This window comes from Hippocampus comes, unplaced genomic scaffold (assembly GCF_001891065.2).
Source record: "Hippocampus comes isolate QL1 unplaced genomic scaffold, H_comes_QL1_v1.1 scaffold260, whole genome shotgun sequence".
NCBI classification, from domain to species: domain Eukaryota; kingdom Metazoa; phylum Chordata; class Actinopteri; order Syngnathiformes; family Syngnathidae; genus Hippocampus; species Hippocampus comes.
The window spans coordinates 326811-338664 of NW_017805378.1; the positions used below are offsets into that span (position 1 = coordinate 326811).

At 42.7% G+C, this 11854-nt stretch overlaps 1 long non-coding RNA gene across 1 annotated transcript in view; it reads left to right on the forward strand.

Annotated features, from left to right (window-relative positions):
• The first annotated feature begins 5651 nt into the window (after positions 1-5651).
• The window catches only part of LOC109517181 (uncharacterized), an 8398-nt gene continuing 2195 nt past the window's right edge, over positions 5652-11854 (forward strand). The window contains exons 1-2 of the long non-coding RNA XR_002168499.1: positions 5652-5995; positions 9322-9391. This is a non-coding gene — a long non-coding RNA (uncharacterized LOC109517181). The remainder of the gene's footprint in view (positions 5996-9321; positions 9392-11854) is intronic.

Here is an 11854-nt window from a genome sequence, read left to right on the forward strand (position 1 = left end):
TAGCAAGCCTACAAGAGCGCCTTCAGCACAAAGGGAGAAACAAAACCAACTATTTTCATGTCCTCCTCGTGGTTTCCTGCTGAAGCTTTTTTTTTCTCTGCTTCAAAGCGTTGTGGGGCAATGAGAAACACGTTTCCAAATAGCAACCATCATTTTTGTTGTTTATGTTGTATACGGCGATAGAATGCAGTCAAACGCTGTGCTGGGAATCACTCCGTATCCTATCCACAGTCAGTTTGCAGAAGTACTGTTCAAATGTGGAGGCTGCAACGATGAATCGCATAACTCGATTAATTCCGTGAGAAAAAAAGATTTTTCAATAAGATGTAATATATATTAGCTGATTTTTTGATTCATCTCCAGAACGATCGGTAAAATACGGCAACTGGTTTTGGGAATGAATGATTAAAAACGCAGTCGGTGCTCCTCCACTCACTTCGACCTAGTTCCTTTGTACCACGATGCAACAAGGCGGCACGATAGCACCTCTTTTATATGAAGCCGGGCTTTTGCCCGTCTAATAGAAGCCCCTCCCCTCACTACGACATAATTGCTTAGCACCTGGATGCCACAGGACGTTTAACCCCAAAAATTGGATCAAATAAATAACCCATAACCGCCCCCCCCCCCCCCAAAATGAAGCAATGTTTTGCGTGTTATTGATTTGACTCACAAAGTTGGATTGATCCCTTTTGGACTGAATTTGGATGATTTTTTTACCTAACTCTTATTCGAGTGTAGGCACCAAGAAGCTACAAGCTGGCGGCAAAGCATTACTTTTTGTCTTGGACATCAAGCACTGACTAAATGAAGCTCCTCCTCTCACTTCAAGATAGTTCCAAGTCATTAAGATGGTGCTGAAGCACTCATTTTCTTTTCGACCGGGCTTTTGCTTGAGCGCAAAAACAGTCAGAAGGCAATTTCACGTGAATAACGGAGGATAAAATAGTCACTTTGTGAGTCGTGAATTTCTCACACCAATGTTTTGCGTGTTATTGATTTGACTCACAAAGTTGGATTGATCCCTTTTGGACTGAATTTGGATGATTTTTTTACCTAACTCTTATTCGAGTGTAGGCACCAAGAAGCTACAAGCTGGCGGCAAAGCATTACTTTTTGTCTTGGACATCAAGCACTGACTAAATGAAGCTCCTCCTCTCACTTCAAGATAGTTCCAAGTCATTAAGATGGTGCTGAAGCACTCATTTTCTTTTCGACCGGGCTTTTGCTTGAGCGCAAAAACAGTCAGAAGGCAATTTCACGTGAATAACGGAGGATAAAATAGTCACTTTGTGAGTCGTGAATTTCTCACACTTTAAACCCTTCACGAATGAACGGAAGGTTCTATATCGGCCTCGGCACGTGCACACCATGCATCTCTCTTTTCCCGAGCAAAATGTGCAGCTGGGACGTCGCAGAAGTGAGCCTGAGCCGCTTGGCTCGGTCCCCTCTTGAGGCCCGATAAACGGCCGGGTGCGTAATGGCTCCCATATGCAGCCGCGTAGCTCACTAGGCGTCGCTCGCTCGGCGTAGCCGTGCAATGCTCAGTTTTAGCCAGAAAAAAAACGTCCAAATTACGTGGAGAGAAAAACAGAAGGACACACACAAAAAAAAAAAACATAACAACAATAATAAAGAGCCCAAACAGGTTTGATTGGAGCGCCGTGTCAACTTTTGCTAGTCGTCCTCAACATCTGCTTTCATTTAGGCCCGGGCTCCATATGAAAAAGAACTCCGGGAAGGCTGGAAAAACATTTCCCATTATAGTCGGCTGGAGCAAGGCCAGCGTACAGTTGGAGTCTTTTTGGATGTTTTTCAACCGCGGATGACGCAAAGAGGGCGAGCGAGTGAGCGGGAGGGTTTGTGTGACACCGCCCTCGTGTCCCCGCCTTCACCCGCCAGTGGAAGCAAATGACAAGTGTACTGTCGGCTTGGGGCTTGAGGTCAACACTTCTGAGCTGACTTGACTCATGTGTGATGTGTGGAGTGGAAAAAGGCAAAGTTGGCGTATGTTTTGCTTCAAGGTTGCTGGTCTCCTCCGAGTCGCCATAGCAGCATTGTCATTATCGTCCATTTTTGACTTGGTTTTGACTTTCCAGTTAGTTTTAATTAGTTTTCAGAGCAGGTTTTGTTCAGCTTTCATTAGTTATAGTACTCGTTGTTTTTTAAAATATTTTTTTTTAATATGTAATATTTGTCAAGTGCGAGATAAAAAAAAAAGGTCAATTAAGTATTGTGTGATAAAGTTAGGTGACCAACACGATTGCTTAACAAGCCTTCAATTAAGTGTTCGTATGTTTTTTTCACAGAAAATTTGTTTTGGGGGCGTGGCTTAGTTTATTTTAGTTACCTAGTATTTATTACATATAGTTGTATTACACCTTTACCTTTTTGCATACGTTTAACTTTTTTCATATTTAACTTTAAAAAAAAAGTCATTTTTTACTTTAAAAAAACTTTAGTTTAATTTAAAAAAATTGAAATCAGTTTCAGTTTTCAGAATAAGTTTTATATAAATAATTTAATGTATTTATTTATGTATGTTTTTATTTATTTATTGTTGTACAACCTATCTTTTAAAACAAAATGAACCGGAACGATTTGCTTGTAATGGACATTTTTAACCACAAGAGGGCAGTCTCTTTCCATATAGTTGACTAACGGCGTCCAGGTTTAATTGAGCGAAACGAACCAAATGATCAGATTTTGAGACTCTGTCTCAAAATCGACGTTTAAGTTCTGGGTCAACAGTAAGCATATAGATGAAAAGGAAAAAGGTGAGCAATTAGTGAACCTGATGTAGGTGCTTCTGGTCTGTCAAATTAAATATTAGTATTTAGGGAATTTCAAGACAGTTCATTCAATAATAGTTATAAATCATCATAATTAAATAAGAATTAGCAAACCTAATCTACACTTGCACACACACATAAATTCAACATTTTCAACCTACTGAAACGTTTACTGACCACACGCAAGAAGTACGGTGGTCTTGTAGGGGCATAAATCAAAATCTTGTTAAATTTCTTCATTCAACTTCAACTTTGCCTAACTTAAGCGACAGATACGGTGGCCACCGAAGACCAAAAGTCCCCATTTTGCCAAATCTCTCTCACTAAGTCCGACTTTTTCAGCTCACTTCAACGATATGTAATAAGTATGGTGGCCTTATGGGAGCAGACGGGCAACATTTTGGCAGAAAGTTCTTAAATTTGCCTACCTTGAGTGAGAGATATGGTGGCCTGAAAGGACCGTAGTCAACGTTTGGCAAACAGAACGGCGTTGTTGGATTTTTTTTTTTTTTTACTCTCCATTAATAACTGATTGACGTGAAGTACCCGTGCACGGCTGGTGAATTTGTACTCTGGAATGCTTCTGCCGACACACTGCTTGTGTCTGGGGATCAACAAACCTGGAATAGTCCATTCCGCCTAGTTTTCACACACACACACACACACACACACGCACACACACACACACACACACACACACACACACACACACACATCTATGCGTTCGTGAAGGTTATTTTCGAAATGTCAGCCTCAGCTTCAAAGGTGAAAGCACTCAATTGATCTGCGAAACAAAGCCCCCTAGTGGTGGATTTGACCATTGTCAGCAGCTATCTATCGATGAAGACTTAGCGTAAATTCACATTGAGCCGAATAATATTTTTAAAAAATGTTTTTCCTCACTAATGAATTGTAAAAGACAATTTTAGAACAGCGTTGGACGGTTTTGCGTTTCTGTTAATATCTAAATTGAAAGCCAAAGGTTGCCATCATAACCTTGGTGTAATTTGGCTCAATTTGCATTTAGCGAATTTTAACGATCAGTTACGGCGCCCTTAAAATGTTAAAAGGCAATGTTTTTGAAAAAGTGTGCCATTCAAAACTTACCTACCAAATATGGTGGCCTCAAAGGACCAAAAAGGCAATGTTTTGTCAAAACACTTGTGGGCTTTTCGGACTACAAGTGGTAAGTATGAGAGGTTTTAAAAACAAAAACTCAACATTTTGTCAATGTTCTCCATTAAAAATGTAACATGTTTAGCTTTTCTGAACATGAACGTTAAGTACGTTAGCCATTTAAGGGATTGAAAAGTCAAGGTTTTGTCAACGCTGGCCATTGGAAACGCTTACATTTTGGCTTTTACGGTGGCGAGAGATTAAGTACGGTGGCCTCGAGGATCAAAAGTCTGGGTTGGCTCCTGCTCTGCACCAAGATGCTACCGCCATAGTATGCCAGTATGTTTTTCTTTCAATTCATTATTATTATTTGATTGATACATAGCGTTGCCTTAGCGACGTTGCCATGACAAAGAAATTGTCGTCACACAGTTGCCACGGCGTAGCATCCGAATTTGAAAAGCTCTCGTGACCTGCTTGTTTATTCCACGATGACGCAAAAGGTCATGATGGCACGCACGTCGGTGAAGTGTGTGTATGAGATCGGGTTCTAATTAGAGTTGGGGGGGAGGGGGTTCCCCTTCTCGGGTGGGCTGCTTGTACACGCATTCCAATGCCAGGAAAACAAAATGCGCCAATTTCTGCATCGTTGCTATTGATGAACTCGAGGTGTCATGAAAAAGAGAAGAAGAAGTAGTCATGTGTTGATCGGGTTGCTTTAGGTGTTTTCCAGTCACACACACACACACACACACACACACACACACACACACACACACACACACACACACAGGTGAAATGGGAGCTCAGGTAAATCTGACACCACCACAAAAGGCCACTGTCAAAACACACACACACACACACACACACACACACACACACACACTAAGTAGAGGTGAGCACAAGAAGGAATTTTCAGTTCAGATAAACGCCACTGGGCTGCTCATCAATATTTCATCAACAAAACCCCGTTGCCCCCCGTCTCAGAGTGTGTGTGTGTCTGTGTGTGTGTGTGTGTGTGTGTGTGTGAAAATGAAGTGCTTTAGGGAGATTTTTTTTTTAATATGTCTTTTTTTTTTGTATTTACACATTTTATAGGGTTAATTTGTTGGGATTTTTTTCCCCTTCAGATTGACAAGCTTTGTCATTTCAAATACCTTTGACAAAAATGTGCAGAGAGTGAGTGAATGACTCGTTGAATGAGTGACTGACAGTGGGGCAGTGAGAGAGTTAACGAATGAGCGAATATTTTTTCGGACCGATGGATTTAATCCTTTCATTCCCCAATAATTATAACCTGTAACCTGATATCATGATCGGCTGTCCACTGTAGTGGCCGCTGTCCCTGAAAGGATTAATTCAGGAAACAGTGAGTGACAGTGAGGGAGTGAATGAGTGAGTCCATTTTTGTAGTTCGGATGGGTTTAAGGATGCATAGTGAGTGAGTGAGTGGGGGAATTTCAACTGAATAACTCATTCAAATTCTGGAATATATTTAGTAATCCCTCCCCCATTAAAAAATGGTTTTTATTATGATTATTATGATTATGTTTTTTTTATTATTGTCGTCCTTGTTGTTATTTATTCCACTGCCTAGTCACTCTGCTCCGCTGCGTGTTCCGGATGCCGGGATGTGATTGCGTTATCCAGCATCCTGACATCACTTTGGGCTCCCGGCGAGTGTTAAGTGCAAAGAGAAAAAGCCTGGCGTGGTTGACGGTGACGTCACAGGAGCGAAGGGGGGCATGCGGCACTAAACACACACTCCTCCGGCGGTGCGAGCCACCAATTTGGGTAGTCTTGTTTTTTTTTTTGTTTTTTTTTTCTTGTTTTGTTTTGTTTTTTTGATCCACTGGTGTCGGAGCTGCAGTGTGCGAAGATGATAAGGGATGAGGATGCTGCTCGCTTAGCTGGACGCCGGGAGAACTAGAAGAAGAAGAGGAGGAGAGGAGGAGGTCGTATGCATGGAGGAGTAGGGGGTTGCGGGTAGGGGGGTGTGTTTCTTTTTTCCTTTTCCACCAATTTCTTGGACTAGACATGAACAGCGTGGATCCAGCGTCCAGTAAACTGTTGACTTTCAATCAGCGGTAAAAAGCCACAGGGTTTATAAATTGTGCATGCTTTTGTCCCCCCCCCCACCCCCCGTCCCCGCTGTTGTTTGTTGTTTGCACCTTGCATCTGTTGCATGCATGCGCCTCCTTCTCCTCCCCCTCCTCTTCTTCCTCGGTGCTCTTCCAACACCTGCACGCGAGGTGTGCGTTACACTCATTAAAGTTCATTGGAATCGGCGATGTGCTGCTGGAGGTTGTTGGGCTTAAGTCTCGGGCGCACCTTTTACGCGGAGGAATATGAAGCTAGTATGTGCCCTTTTGACGATTGTTTTTGCCCGCATCCATGTGTTGGAAAGCTGTTTTGACACGCGGTGCTCGCGTCGAACAAATGTGTCATACTGGTAATGTTCTTTTTGACTATGCGTACCACTTTTGGCCTGTAGTAACCCATGCAATTAAAATGAACGATTGCGCTGCATTAGTAAGCATGTGGCATGCACTAGTAACCTGGACAGTACTAGTTGTGCCAACATGATTTCCAATAATAGTCCTCCTAGCGTGCACTACTAACAACCGTGAGTAGTGTAAAAAGATTACGAGTAAAACACTAGTTATCTTACCGGTGGGCAAAGCCTGTACTAGTAGATAGTTGATATCGCATTCTCGGCACAATGTGGAACTTGATTCAAGTCGGACTTCTGGAAGTATAATAAAATGTTTAAACAAACACAGAAGCCTTCGTAGGTATGCACATATCAATAATGTGCTGCTGTTTTGGTGAGCGACAGAGTTGCAATGGCGTCAGCAGTGCCGCCTTCATAAACGTGAAACCAAAGTGCATTGCTAAAAGCGTTCCAGGAAAGATGTGACGGCTTTTGGGGGCGAATGTGCGTTGCGGACGATTTGAATTTCCCAACTTTTACCCAATGGCATTGGTGGAAGTTTTTTCCCTAGTACAGTGAACCTGTTTGTCATGAGAGATACGTTCCAGGCCCACCTGCATTAAATGAAAATCTGCACTCGAGAGAAACCACATAAAAACATTTTTGATGTACTTTTGGACATGCTTTAACCCTTTCATGGACCAATAATGATAACCTGTAACCTGATACCATGATAATCTGTCCACTGTAGTAAACGCTGTCCAGAACGGGTTAAACACATTTAAACGTTTTGAAACATACCCCCCCCCCCACCCCCAAAGTATTCATTAGCATCTATTATCACTCTCACACTCAAATAGGTGGCTAACATATAACAATACCGTGGGAACAAAAAGAAGACTCGCTGGCATGACGGACTGTTTAAACGAACATTTCATTTCACCAAAGCAAAGTCTGCTAATATGGAAGCGAAACGCCACAGAGGGTTTAGCATAAATTAGCATTCCGCTCTTCATCAAAACACTTTTAAAAGCATTCATTCGCGTCTTCTCTGACTGTCTCGCTGCCAAGAGGTGCGAGACTGTTGTATAACTTGACTTTAAGTCAACAGAGAACACTCTCTTGCGCACATAGTTTCGCAAATAAGAGGCCGAGCGCGATTGCTATAAGCTTTTCATTCGTCACTTGCAGTTGAAATTCACTGAAATATCGACACATAAAACAAAAGAAAATGGAACTTGGTCTATTTAAACAGCAAAATGTTTAACCGGACGTGTCATTTAGTCGAACTAAAGTGCACTAGCTTCATGCTAACATGTAATTGGAAACGCCATACACTGGCTATTGGAAATTGGCCATTGACGTGATGCTAATTGTAAATCTTGCTACTTTTAACGCATGCAGAGGAGCAACGCAATACGAACGGAGTTCACAACTCACAGGAAAATCATAGATTTTCTCTGCGACATAGCGCAGGAGCGCTAATGATTCACCGTATCTTTGTGGGAAAGAGGCTACAATCGACTACTGCAATGGCAGACGTTCACGGTCTTTTTCATTAGTGAGGCTGCCCGGTGTCATTTCATCATGTCTGTCGAAAAAGGAGATGGAGTGGGAGCTCCGGTGAAAGGTTAGCTCGAGGCGTAGCTGGGTCCGACGCGCCCACTGAATGTGAGCGGAAGGCTGATGGCTGGATGCGCTTGCTTGAAAAGGCTCCAAGCGTGCATTAGATGGAAACGCCTCCATCTCCAGGAGGAACCAGAGCAGGGTGGGAGGGGACCCCGCGCCCCCCACCCATCCGCTTCAGAATGGCGAAACGATTGTCATCGCTTCCATTCACGCATTGAAAATTAGCGGCAACGTAACCGCCCACCTGCAGGCAAGGTTGTGATAGTTTATGAAAACGAAGAAAATAACTGAAACTAAAATTAAAAAAAAAAAAAAGAACAAATTAAATGCTTTTAACGCTTTCATGTACCCTGTAAAGAAAACTCACTGAAACTGCGTCTTAGCTTTAGAAAACGAAAACAATAATTCGAGAGGGCAATAGCCTTTGTTTCCATCTTTGTCAATTCTTGTCATACAAGAGCTTACAGGGTTGATGTTACAATGTCTTTTTTTCAGTATTGCTGAGAGCTACAGCAAAAGAAAATCGGAATTGTTTGAAAATTGTACTTTATTACCCAGTGGTCAGTAATTTTTATTTATATATTTTTTTATCTCCCACTTGACAAATTCTCCATTAATTTAAAAACTAAAACTAATCATAAAACTAAACTAAACAAAGTATTTACGAAAACAACTAACAAACCTGTTATAAATTAATATATAATATATATATAACTATAATCATGACCTGCAGCCATACCCATTTTGTCTCACAAAAGTTCGCTTGCTTAATGTAAGCATAGCAAAATGCCGCTAAACAAAACGAGCATCAACGTCGCAGTAATTATACACCTTGAAGCGATTTTTCTTTTCACACGAAGGGCTCTGTTTTCATGAACAGCATATTCTTAAATGAGCGCAGACTGGCGGATCTGGGAGAGGGAGGTCCACGCCGCTGTGTGTGTGCCCCCAGCCGACTTCAATCATAGCCTATTAACGTGACTTATCAATAACAATACAGCAATATGAAATATAAATACAGTATATGCAGTGAACATTCTTATTTTTCTTTATTTTTATATATTATCCATACATAAAAAAATGCAAAACTAATACACAACAATGACATAAAGCACTGTTTGCATTGTATACATTGTGCGAAAGTGCGTTGCGCTGTGAACTGCACTGTCATGACATTTCCTTCATGACATTTTTTTTTTTTTTTCCTGTCGTAGACTTGTTTTATCTCGGGATTTAGGTGCCTGTGCTTTTTTTTTTTTTTTTTTCCCTGTTTAAAGACGCATTAAGGAATTGCTGTCTGTGTTTGTACCAAGAGATTTGATGTTTACCCAGCGTGTGTTTCTGTTGCAGCTCGGCCTCGGAGGACCTGGGCTGCCGGCGTGGAGACTTCAGTAGGAAGCACTATGGATCTGTGGAGCTGGTGAGTCATGCCTCCCGCACATGTGTGTGCATAAACACACACTCGCACACACACACACACACACACACACACACACACACACACACATATATGTATATGCACACACGTGTCCATTGTGAGCCTTGTGAGCATAAAGCGGGTCAGAAATGGATGGATGGATGGATGAACAATAGCAAGGTACCGTTGATCCATTGTTAGGTGTCTTCTTGGTCTCATGATGTCAAAATGTGAACAGCATGATGAGGGCGACTGTTTTAACACCAGCTCGAAGTGAACCGGGACATTTATTGGTCAATTCAAAACTCAAGCGCCAGTTGTGAATTTTGCCCTAAAGCTCCTCGTTAGAGAACAGCAACTTGCGCAAAAAGTACTGAAGCATTTAACAGTTGGACAGGTGCATTCAAAAGCTTAGAGAAGGTCACACAAAGTTCACATGGAAAGGTTTGAATGTATTTGATCATCATTGGTGTCAATTGTATTGTATAGTGTCGTGTCGCAGTTGGACTCTTGAATCTTACTGCAGTGTATTTATCGTATCGTCTATGGAGTCAATCGCATTTGTATTGTAATTGGCATGATCGTACCGTAGTTGGGTGAAGCTTTTTATACATCAATGTGTCCCACTGGAATTGGAGTGACCTGGTAAGACTTTCTGCCAGAGGGAACCCCAGTGAAGATGCCTTTTTTTTTTATATCAGGCAAACCGACCCCACAACCCACCAGGAGGGCCCTTCATAACGATTATTTAGCGGCGCCTAGATTTTGTCAAGAGTAGCTTTGTTGCTCTCCATCTTTGTCTTGCTCTCCTTCACCGGACGGCAGTGGGAGAGGGCCGGCTGATGTGGCGGTGGGTAGATGAGTCACCATGCTCTGGGTGTGGTCCAGCGTTGCACACGCGCCCACTGTTGCTGCCACCGCCTCCTCCATCTCTTCTTCTTCTTCTTCTTCTTCCTCCGCACTTCATTCGTTTTGTTGTTGTGACGCCGCCGGCATGTAAGAAAGTACGCAAGAACGCCGTTGCAGCGTCCTCCTAAGCCATTGAGTCATTGTTGCTTCTTGCGGGGGAGGGCGTTAAGCACCGCAATCACACTTCCTTGGGCCAGGCTCATTTCTGGGCCAGATTAGCATGGAGGGGAAAGCACATGCCGCCAATCAGCACCAACAGACTGCCACCTCACTGTGTGTGTGTGTGTGTGTGTGTGTGTGTGTGTGTGTGTGTGTGTGTGTGTGTGTGTGTGTGTGTGTGTGTGTGTGTGTGTGTGAGTGTTTGACACAGTGCTGCGTAAGAGTCAAGATGAGGTCACTGACAGAAAAAAAAAAAGTTCATCTGTCAGTCTTTCGATTACTTTTGTGCCGTCCCGCACTTGTCGCTGGAAACGACACAACTGTGACAATAGAAGATATTTCAGTGTGTTTGTGTTTTTGTATTCTGAATATAAAATAGATTTTTTTTTCCTCTTTTAAAACGTTCGTAAAAGAGTTCATATCGGCGAATTGTTCAGACTTAATAAACATGATTTTAATCATGATTATTTATTAAGCACAGAGGATGAAGCGTGCACGTATGCTTGTATGTCTTGTGAGAGTTCTCCTGTCAGAAAAAGAGGCGGTGAGCGGAAAACGCCGCTGTCATCTGCTGCCCGCCACCGTCACCGACTTTGCCTCTGAGGCTTTTTGTCTGTTTTGTCACTTGAGAAGAATCCCCAGCTGATGTGTGCGCGCGCGTGTGTGTGTGTGTGTGTGTGTGTGTGTGTGTGTGTGTGTGTGTGTGTGTTTGTGTGTGTGTGTGTGTGTGTGTGTGTGTGTGTGTCTGCATGCATGCATGCAAGCACGAGGAAGGAATTAGCCAGCTGGGAATGTCAAATACGTACACTCTGTGCATGTGTGGGGGTTTTTTGGGTTGGTTTTTCAAGTGTTGACACAAACAACAACAACAAGAAATTCTCCCTGCAGGTCACACTTGCCGGTGCGCTTGTTGCTCAAGGCATCGTGGGTAGCCACGACCTTGAGCTAATGACAAAAGTGGCACCTGCCAGGCTGTTGAGATGTGAGATGCTTCCGTGCCTCCCTGCTGGGATCGATATGCTTTTGTTTCAACGCTCTGTATTTGAATTCAAATTTTCTGTGTGTGATTTTACTTCATCTTGTGGCTTTGCTCGCTATTTTTGATCCGATTACTATATTGGAAAGAATCGAAAAAGAGAGACATCAAGCTGTTTGGACGGAAGGCTTTTGCTTCCACATCAGAAAAACGAATGTTTAACACGCTCAGTGTTTGACTTCCACATTCGGAAAAATTAAACAAAGCAATTAATTCCGTTCAGTTCAGGTCAAGTCTTTTTTTTTTTGGTCTCATAAATTAAAGTTACTAGCTACCAAACTGCGTTGCTCTTCTAGAATACTTCCATCCATCCGTCCACTTTCCGATCCGCTTATCCTCACAAGCGTCACGGCGGGGGGGGG